At 41.2% G+C, this 10,000-nt stretch overlaps 1 non-coding gene across 1 annotated transcript in view; it reads right to left on the minus strand.

The window, feature by feature from the left end:
* Positions 1 to 6,449: 6,449 nt before the first annotated feature.
* The window catches only part of LOC122264810 (proton-coupled folate transporter), a gene marked incomplete at its 5' end in the record, with an annotated part of 3,947 nt that continues 396 nt past the window's right edge, over positions 6,450 to 10,000 (minus strand). The window contains 5 exons of the transcript XR_015191043.1: positions 6,450 to 6,596; positions 8,728 to 8,864; positions 9,138 to 9,242; positions 9,385 to 9,721; positions 9,788 to 10,000. The exon at positions 9,788 to 10,000 is cut by the window's right edge and continues 396 nt beyond it. This is a non-coding gene — a transcript (proton-coupled folate transporter). The remainder of the gene's footprint in view (positions 6,597 to 8,727; positions 8,865 to 9,137; positions 9,243 to 9,384; positions 9,722 to 9,787) is intronic.

The raw sequence follows: 10,000 nt of genomic DNA on the forward strand, positions 1-10,000 counted from the left end.
GAGTGGAGGAGGATTGAGGAGGGGGGGTTGGGGAGGGCGAAGGAGGCGGAAGGAGGCAGGAGGAGGTGGGAGGAGGGGGTGGTGGGGGGGAGGAGGAGGAGGAGGGGAGGAAGGTGAAGGAGGAGGTGGAGGAGGAGGAGGAGGTGGAGGAGGAGGAGGAGGAGGAGGTGGAGAAGGAGAAGGAGGTGGAGGAGGAGGAGGAGGGGGTGGTGGGGGAGAAGGAGGAGGAGGAGCAGGAGGAGGTGGAGGAGGGGGTGGTGGGGGAGTAGGAGGAGGAGGAGGAGGAGGAGGTGAAGGAGGAGGTGGAGGAGGAGGAGGAGGTGGAGGAGGAGGAGGAGGTGGAGGAGGAGAAGGAGGTGGAGGAGGAGGAGGAGTGGGAGATGGTGGTGGGGAAGGAGGAGGAGTGGGGGGGAGGGGGAGTAGGAAGAAGAAAAAGGAGGAGGAAGAGGGGGACGGGGAGGGGGTGGTGGGGGAGAGGGTGGTGGGGGAGGAGGAGGAGTGGGAGGAGGGGGAGTAGGAAGAAGAAAGAGGAAGAGGGGGAGAGGGTGGTGGGGGAGAGGGAGAAGGAGGAGGAGTGGGAGAGGGTGGTGGGGGAGGAGGAGGAGTGGGAGGAGGGGGAGGAGGAAGAAGAAGGAGGAGGAGGGGATGGTGGGGGAGAGGGAGAAGGAGGAGGAGTAGGAGGAGGGGGAGTAGGAAGAAGAAAAAGGAGGAGGAAGAGGGGGACGGGGAGGGGGTGGTGGGGGAGAGGGTGGTGGGGGAGGAGGAGGAGTGGGAGGAGGGGGAGTAGGAAGAAGAAAGAGGAGGAGGAGGAGTGGGAGAGGGTGGTGGGGGAATAAGAGGAGGAGGAGGAGGAGGAAGAGGAGTAGGGGAATAAGAGGAGGGGGGAGGGCGTCGGAGGGAGAGAATCTGTTACCAATATCGGCCTTAAAGTGAAGCGATGGAGGTTCTTTGGCCATAGGAGCTTTTGGGTTCCTTGACTTCCTCCGCGAACTCTGATTTCGGTGCGACGGAGAAGACCAAAAAAGGTTGACATTTGGGTGAAAGATATACGAACTATAATTCAAAGGAAGGAAAATTGGGATATAGGTTGTTTTCCATGTCGATAAGGAAAAATGATAACAATGATAAGAATGATAATGATATTAAGATATGTTAACTTAACTCATCTTAACCCAACCCATCTAAACCTAAACTAATTTAATTGATTATAATCTAACTTTACCTATCACGTGACCTGATTCCATCATAACCTAGCCTAACCTAACCAAACATATCACATAACTAAACCCATATAAATCTAACCTAACCTCACACGTAAATAAACTTATTATAACCTAACCCAACCTAACCTAATCTAACCTAACCTAAGGTTAGGTTAGATTAGATTGAGTTGGTTAGGTTAGGTTAGATTAGGTTAGATTAGATTGAGTTGGTTAGGTTAGGTTAGATTAGGTTAGATCAGATTGAGTTGGTTAGGTTAGGTTAGGTTAGATTAGATTGAGTTGGTTAGGTTAGGTTAGATTAGATTGAGTTGGTTAGGTTAGGTTAGATTAGGTTATGTTAGATTAGATTGAGTTGGTTAGGTTAGATTAGATTGAGTTGGTTAGGTTAGGTTAGATTGAGTTGGTTAGGTTAGATTAGATTGAGTTGGTTAGGTTAGGTTAGATTGAGTTGGTTATGTTAGGTTAGATTAGGTTAGATCAGATTGAGTTGGTTAGGTTAAGTTAGGTTAGGTTAGATTAGATTGAGTTGGTTAGGTTAGGTTAGGTTAGGTTAGATCAGATTGAGTTGGTTAGGTTAGGTTAGGTTAGGTTAGGTTAGATTGAGTTGGTTAGGTTAGGTTAGGTTAGATTGAGTTGGTTAGGTTAGGTTAGGTTAGGTTAGATTAGATTGAGTTGGTTAGGTTAGGTTAGGTTAGGTTAGATTGAGTTGGTTAGGTTAGGTTAGGTTAGGTTAGATTGAGTTGGTTAGGTTAGGTTAGGTTAGGTTAGGTTAGATTGAGTTGGTTAGGTTAGGTTAGGTTAGGTTAGGTTAGATTGAGTTGGTTAGGTTAGGTTAGGTTAGGTTAGATTGAGTTGGTTAGGTTAGGTTAGGTTAGATTAGATTGCGTTGGTTAGGTTAGGTTAGATTAGATTGAGTTAGTTATGTTAGGTTAGGTTAGGTTAGATTGAGTTGGTTAGGTTAGGTTAGGTTAGGTTAGATTGAGTTGGTTAGGTTAGGTTAGGTTAGGTTAGATTGAGTTGGTTAGGTTAGGTTAGGTTAGATTAGATTGCGTTGGTTAGGTTAGGTTAGGTTAGATTAGATTGCGTTGGTTAGGTTAGGTTAGGTTAGATTAGATTGAGTTAGTTAGGTTAGGTTAGGCTAGGTTAGATTGAGTTGGTTAGGTTAGATTAGATTGAGCTGATTAGGTTAGGTTAGGTTAGGTTAGATTGAGTTGGTTAGGTTAGGTTAGGTTAGGTTAGATTGAGTTGGTTAGGTTAGGTTAGGTTAGATTAGATTGCGTTGGTTAGGTTAGGTTAGGTTAGATTAGATTGCGTTGGTTAGGTTAGGTTAGGTTAGATTAGATTGAGTTAGTTAGGTTAGGTTAGGCTAGGTTAGGTTAGATTGAGTTGGTTAGGTTAGATTAGATTGAGCTGATTAGGTTCACGGGATTAGGGGTTTAGGTTAGATTGCAGTTGGTTAGGTTAGCACCTAGGTTTAGGTTAGGTTAGGGTAGTATTGTGTTGGTTAGTTTAGGTTAGGTTCTCAGATTAGATTGCGTGGTTAGGTTAGGTTAGGTTAGGTTAGATTGCGTTGGGTAGGGTTAGGTTAGGGCGTAGATTAGATTGAGTTAGTTAGTTAGGTTAGGTCTAGGTTAGGTAGATTGAGTTGATAGGTTAGATTGAGTTGGTTAGGTTAGGTTAGGTTAGATTAGATTGAGTTGGTTAGGTTAGGTTAGGTTAGGTTAGGTTAGATTACCAACTCAATCTAATTTAATCTAACCTAACCTAACCAAACCTAACCAACTCATTCTAATCTAACCTAACCTAACCGAACTAACTCAATCTAATCTAACCTAACCTAACCAAGCCTAACCTAACCTAACCTAACCTAACCTAACCTAAACTAACCTAACCTAACCGACTCAATCTAATCTAACCTTACCTAACCTAAGCTAACCTAACTAACACAGTCTAATCGAACCTAACCTAACTCAATCTAATCTAACCTAACCTAACCTAAACTAACCTAACCTAACCTAACCAACTCAATCTAATCTAACCTAACCTAACCTAACCTAACCAACTCAATCTAATCTAACCTAACCTAATCTAACCTAACCTAACCTAACCTATACTTACCAACTCATTCTGATTCTAAACTAACTATACCTAACCAACCAAAATCAGTCTAATCTAAACTATCTAACCTACCTACCTAACCAATTAATCTAACATAGCCTAACCTAACTAACCTACTAACCTATCCTAATTTAACCAAAGTTAACTACAAAGCTAAACCTAACCACTACCTAATCTAACCTAACCTAAAAACTTAACCTAATTTAAACTAAACCTTAACCCTAACCTAATTGTAACTTAACCTATCCTAACCTAACCTAACCTAACCTAACTGATTTAACATACATAACCTAACCTAACCTAACTTAACTAACTGATTTAAACCTAACCTACCTAACCTAACCTAATATAACCTAACCCTAAATTTAACCTAACCTAACCTTAACCTAACCTACCCTAACCTAAAACTAACCCACTAACCTAACCTAACCTAATTTAACCTAACCAAACCTAACCGAACCTATTAACCTAAATAACCTTAACCTAACCTAACAACCCTAACCTAACTGAACCTAACTAACCTAACTGTAAACCTAACTTACCTAACCTAATTAAACTAACCAACCTACCCTAACTAACAATAACCTAACCTAACCTAACCTAACCTAATCCTAACCTAATTTAACCTAACCTAACTTAACCTAATCTAATTTTAACTCGTAAACAACCTAACCAACTAAACCTAACCTAACCTATCTGAACTAACCTAAACCTAACCTAAACCTAACCTTACCTAACCTAATTAAAACTAACCTAACCTAACCTAATTTAACTTAACCTAATAAACTACCATAAACTAACCGAACCTATTTTAACCTATCCTAACTAACCAAACCTAACCTGAACTAATTAACTAACAAACATAACCTAACTAACCTAACCTCTAACTTAATTTAACTAACCTAAACCTAACCTAATTCTATAAACTAACTAACCTAACCTTAACCTTACCTAACCTATTTAACATAACATAACCGAACCATAACCAAACCTAATTTACATAACCTAACCTAAACCTAACCTAACCTAATTTAACAAACCTAACTAATATAACCTAACTAATTTAACCAACCTAACCTAACTTAACCTAACTAAAACCTAATTTACTAACCTAACCTAACTTAATATCAACCTAATCTAACTTAACTAACCTAAACTAATTTACTAACCTAACCTATCTTAACTAAAACCTCACCTAACCTATCCTAACCTAACCTAATTAACCTAACCTACACTAACTAACCTAACTAATTTAACCTAACCTAACCTAAACTTAAACTACCTAACATAATTTAACTAAAACTAACCTAACCTAACCCTAAACTTAACTCACTAACCTAACTAAGCTAACCTAACCTAACTTAATCTAACCTAACCTAACTTAACCTATCCTACCTAATTTTAACCTAAAACTAACCTAACTTACCTAACCTACCAAACTTAACCTACCTAACTAATTTAACCTAACATAACATAACCTAACCTAACCTACCCTACTGTAATTTAACCTAACCTAACCTAACTAATCAAAACCTAAACTACCTACCTACCTCACCTACCTAACTAACTTAACCTAACCTCACCTAACCTAACTAAAACCTAACCTAACCTAACCTAATTTAACCTACTAACTAACTAACCTACTAATTTAACCAAACTAACCTAATTAAACCTAACCCTAACCTAATTTAACTAACCTAACCTAATCTAACCCGTTTACCTAACCTAACATAAACTAAACCTAACCTAACCTAACCTACTATAATTTAACCTAACCTAACCTAACCTACTATAATTTAACCTAACCTACTATAATTTAACCTAACCTAACCTAACCTAACCTACTATAATTTAACCTAACCTAACCTAACCTAACCTAACCTACTATAATTTAACCTAACCTAACCTAACCTAACCTACTATAATTTAACCTAACCTAACCTAACCTAACCTAACCTAACCTAACCTAACCTAACCTAACCTAACCTAATATAAATTAACCTAACCTACTCTAACCTAACCTAGCTTAACCTAACCTAACCTAACCTAACCTAACCTAACCTATCCCAAACTAACCTAACCTAACCTAACCTAACCTAACCTAACCTAACCTATCCCAAACTAACCTAACTTAACCTAACCTAACCTAACCTATCCCAAACTAACCTAACTTAACCTAACCTAACCTAACCTATCCCAAACTAACCTAACCTAACCAAACCCAACTCAACACAACCAAGTCCAACCGAAGGAATCACTTGGCATCGACTCGACTGGATATCCTTTGGCAGAATCCTTTAGCTTGCAATTCCGTCGAGAGCATCTGCAACCAAGCACTGTGCAGACTGGCTGTGATATGTAGATGATTTATATCTGTTTTTCTAACCTTTTTTTTTATTCGACTGTAGTTCATGTGACATTATTATTCCTATCATTATTACTATCGTCATTATTGTTGTCATCATCATCATCATCATTGTTATTATCATCATCCGCATCATTTTTATTAGAGTTGTCATTATTATCTTTATCATTATTATTAATAGTATTGCTCTTACTATCATTATCAATATTGTTAATACTTTTTTATGACTATTATGATTATTATTGTTATAAGTGCTTTGATCATTGTTGGTATAATCATAATCAATATCATCATTATCATCATTATCATTAACTTTGACGTTACTGTAATTTTAATATCATCATCATTATTACAATTCATATGAAATATCATTTCGTTATCATTAGTATTATTGTTATCTTCAGTACCACTACTGTTGCATTATGATTGTTATCATTGCTATCATCACTATTACCATTATCATTATCATTATCATCATCTTTATTAGTAGTATATTTATTGTTATTATTGTTATTATTATCATCATTATTATCATTAGTGCTATTATCATTATTAGCATTATCAATATTATTTATTATCATCATCATTATTTATTTATCATCATCATCATTACTCATATCACTATCATTATTATAACTATTATCAACAATATCATTATTACCATCATTTTCACGATCATCATCACCATCTAATTCACCATCACCATCACAATCACCATAAGAATTCGCCCTAAACACAACAAGTAAACAAATAAGCATTTATTTTTGCACATTCCTATATCAGCTGTTCTTTCTTGTCAAGATGCTTCTTCCTGGGAAATTTGCAGAGATCCTACTTCTTCCTGGGAAATTTGCAAGGATCCTTCGGAGGGACGGCGAGTTAGCAACACTCTGGAAAGAGTTGCCGATCCGTCATTTTAGCATTTTAGGGCAGTGCTAACGAAGCAGATAATGATGCAATAGTAATGATTGTTGTTGTTGTTGTTATTACTTTTGTTGTTATGATCACTCTTCTTATCATCATCATCATTATCATTATAATGGTAGTGATTATGATCATTATTATCATCATTATCGTTATTATCATTACCATTGATATTATCATTATCATCATTATTATTGCCATCATCATTATTATCGTCATTATCATCATCATTAGCTTTAATATCACTAATATTATCATTCGTATCATCATCATGTGCTGTTGTTATTATTTTTGTTATCATTATTACTTTTGTCAGTATCATTATTGTGGTTTTATTATTATTGTTATAATTATCACTGATAAGGATATTCTTATTATCATTATCATTATAATCATCATCATTAGTGTAGTGGGTAATAAATAAACTCCGTAGAGTTTATTATTGATGGTAAATTTGGTAGCATGTTACCCAACTACGCGTCATTATTGAATGTGGGTCTGGCGCTTTTCAACAAGATGACTCTCGGGTGTAAAAGAACGAATACAAGTTCATTCCGTAGCCACCGTTTAAAACAACGGCTGACAAAAAAGGCAACATAAAAAAAAAAGGAGCACCATATTATACATTTATTAAAACGTCATTCGAACAAAAACCAATTTACAATGCAACACACATACACTTACTTGATAAAAAGAGGTAAAAACCATACAGCAAAGGTACTGCCAGCCAGGTAAAGATCCAAGAGGCGTTCGTCTGACACTACCATTCTAAGAAACTCTCCCTGTTAACTGCCTTGACCTGACCTTTGTGTGGCCAGTTTCCGCGCTTTCGGAAAGGTTTTACCCATAATCCAATATAATATAATTAAAAATAAAAAAGGGGTATCTTAAAACTATATTTACAATAATAAAACAAAATTGGAAAATAAAAACATATACAAAAATGGGCATAAAAAGACTTAAAACAGGAAAGTACGAAAAAGTGAAAAAAAAGGGATCCGTGTGGAGAAACGAGAGAAAACAGGAAGAGATAAACTGATGAAAAATGAAGGTAAGGTGTTATAGTCGAAGGAAAAGAGACAAGATCAAGGGAAGGTAAGTAAAGAATATAAGGTAAGCAGTATATAAGTACTTGTTGTGTAGAGTAGTAGAAATGTAGATGTAGACGAAGAACACGGAACTATCAGAAAGGTAAGGCGAAGGAAAATAAAAACGAGCTGAGGGCGGCGCAGACAGCGGAGACGGAGCCGGGGAAGAGGTAAGAGGAAGAGGAAAAGGAAGAAGGAAGAGGAAGAGGAAGAGGGAAGATGAAGAGGAAGAGGAAGATGTAAGAGGAAGAGGAAGAGGGGAAGAGGGAAGATGAAGAGGAAGAGGAAGATGTAAGAGGAAGAGGAAGAAGGAAGAGGGAAGAGGCCGTAGAGGGAGGGTGAGGCAGGAGGTTATCTGGAGGCCGGAGAGGAAGGACACGGCGGAGGCTGCGGGAGGGGGTTAGGGGGTTAGGGGGAGGGGGAGGGGGAGAGGAGAGAAGGGAGGGAGTTTAAGTGGTGGTGGGAGGAGAGAGGGGGGGGGGTGAAAATGAGAGAGGGAGATAGACAGTAAGGCAGGTAGATAGTCAGAGTCAAAAAAGGGGAGAGGGAGGGAGGTAGGGAGCGTGAGAGAGAGAGAGAGAGAGAGAGAGAGAGAGAGAGAGAGAGATGTGAGATGAGGAGATGAAGAGAGAATAAGGAGGCGAGGAGTGGGAGAGAGAGAGAGGAAGAGAGAGTAGAGAGATAAAGGAGGGAGACAAAGTAAGAGAGAGAGAGATGAGAGAGAGAGAAGGATGGGCGAGGAGAGAGAGGATGAGAGAGAGAGAGGAGATGTGAGAGGAGATGAGAGTAGAGAGAACGAGACGAGATGGTGGAGAGAGAGAGAGAGAGAGATAAGGAGGGAGAGAGAGAGAGAGAGAGAGAGAGAGAGAAGGAGGGAGAGAGAGAGAGAGAGAGAGAGAGAGAGAGAGAGAGAGAGAGAGAGAGAGAGAGAGAGAAGGAGGGAGGGAGAGAGAGAGAGAGAGAGGAGCAGAGACTGGAGACAAAAGAGACAGAGGAGGCCCTGACTCACCCCTTAGAGGACCCAAGGGAACGGCGCAGTGGCCACCCTGGTGCAGTAGAAGAGGTGGGACGTCCCGCCGGCAAATGCCAAGATGCTGTCTTCCACCGGCCAGTAGTAGCTGAGGAGCGGTTGGAAGATGAGAACACCTGAGAAAGTCGAAAAGAAAGTTGGCATGTTCTTTCTCTCTGGATTGTTCTTCCTTTTTACTTCTTAATTATTTTTATTCTTCGTCTTCTGAATGTTATAGAAAGGAGAATGGGTAGAGCACATTGTGACGGTTGAAGTGAAACTGAGGATAATCCTAATAACAATGATTAAATCAATGCTACTGATGATTTTTTTTTTTCGTAGCAATCCCACACCAAATCATTCTTCGAATAAATTTGCATAAAAACGCTTGATCAAATATATCTACCAACCCAACGAGGAGAGAGGCAAGTCAACCATCGACCACACGGCGTAGGTGTCCTAGACCCAAGCGAACTTCTTCCGCGTGTACAGGTAGCCGAAGAGGGCGTTGGTAGCTGGAAGAGTGGTTGTTATTGAGGCGAGCAAGGTTCCTTCCCCTTTTAATTAATGTATACGTGAGTCTTTGTGGGCTACCTTTCTCTTTGAATGTAGGTTTGAATGGTCCTTCTTATTGATAAGAGTCGCTGAGGTATTCACGTAGGGTTGAGATGGAGAGGCAAGTGACGGCCATGTGACCCACGATGTCCCAGCGGACGCCGCGCGGCGCTCCCTCCTCCTACAGGCTGCCTTCAGCGTTGCCTTGAGGCTCGAGGGTGACAGGACGCTGCAAACGCTGCCGTTCTTCTCCTCCTCCCTCACGCATGCCTCCGAGGGCCACCTCTTCAGCCTCAGCACAATATATATGAGGCTGACGACGTCCATCGCCGTAGCTGTCGTAGGCGAGGAGCGCCACAGCCTTGCCGACGGGGTTGCGCGCCATCATCGCGACCCCGAGAACCGACAGACGGAGCGCGCGGGACCGCCTGCCCGCCGCCTGCCCGCCGCCTGCCCGCCGCCTGCCCGCCGCCTGCCCGCCGCCTGCCCGCCGCCTGCCCGCCGCCGCGCCCACGTAGGCGTAGGAGCCCGAGAACACAGCCCTCATGGAGCCGGTGCAGCCCGCGGGGAGCGAGGCCAGAAGAAGGAAGGCCGGAGGGAGCGACCACCAGTGGCAGTTGGCCATGACGACGAGGGCCATGAGCAGCGAGCCGACGACGGGGCCAGCACGGGGAGCCGGCGGCCGCGCGTGTCCCCCCACGCCCCCAGCAGCAGGTTG

Source organism: Penaeus japonicus, unplaced genomic scaffold (assembly GCF_977035675.1).
Source record: "Penaeus japonicus unplaced genomic scaffold, GWHDUDI00000001_assembly GWHDUDI00000005, whole genome shotgun sequence".
Taxonomy (NCBI): Eukaryota; Metazoa; Arthropoda; class Malacostraca; order Decapoda; family Penaeidae; genus Penaeus; species Penaeus japonicus.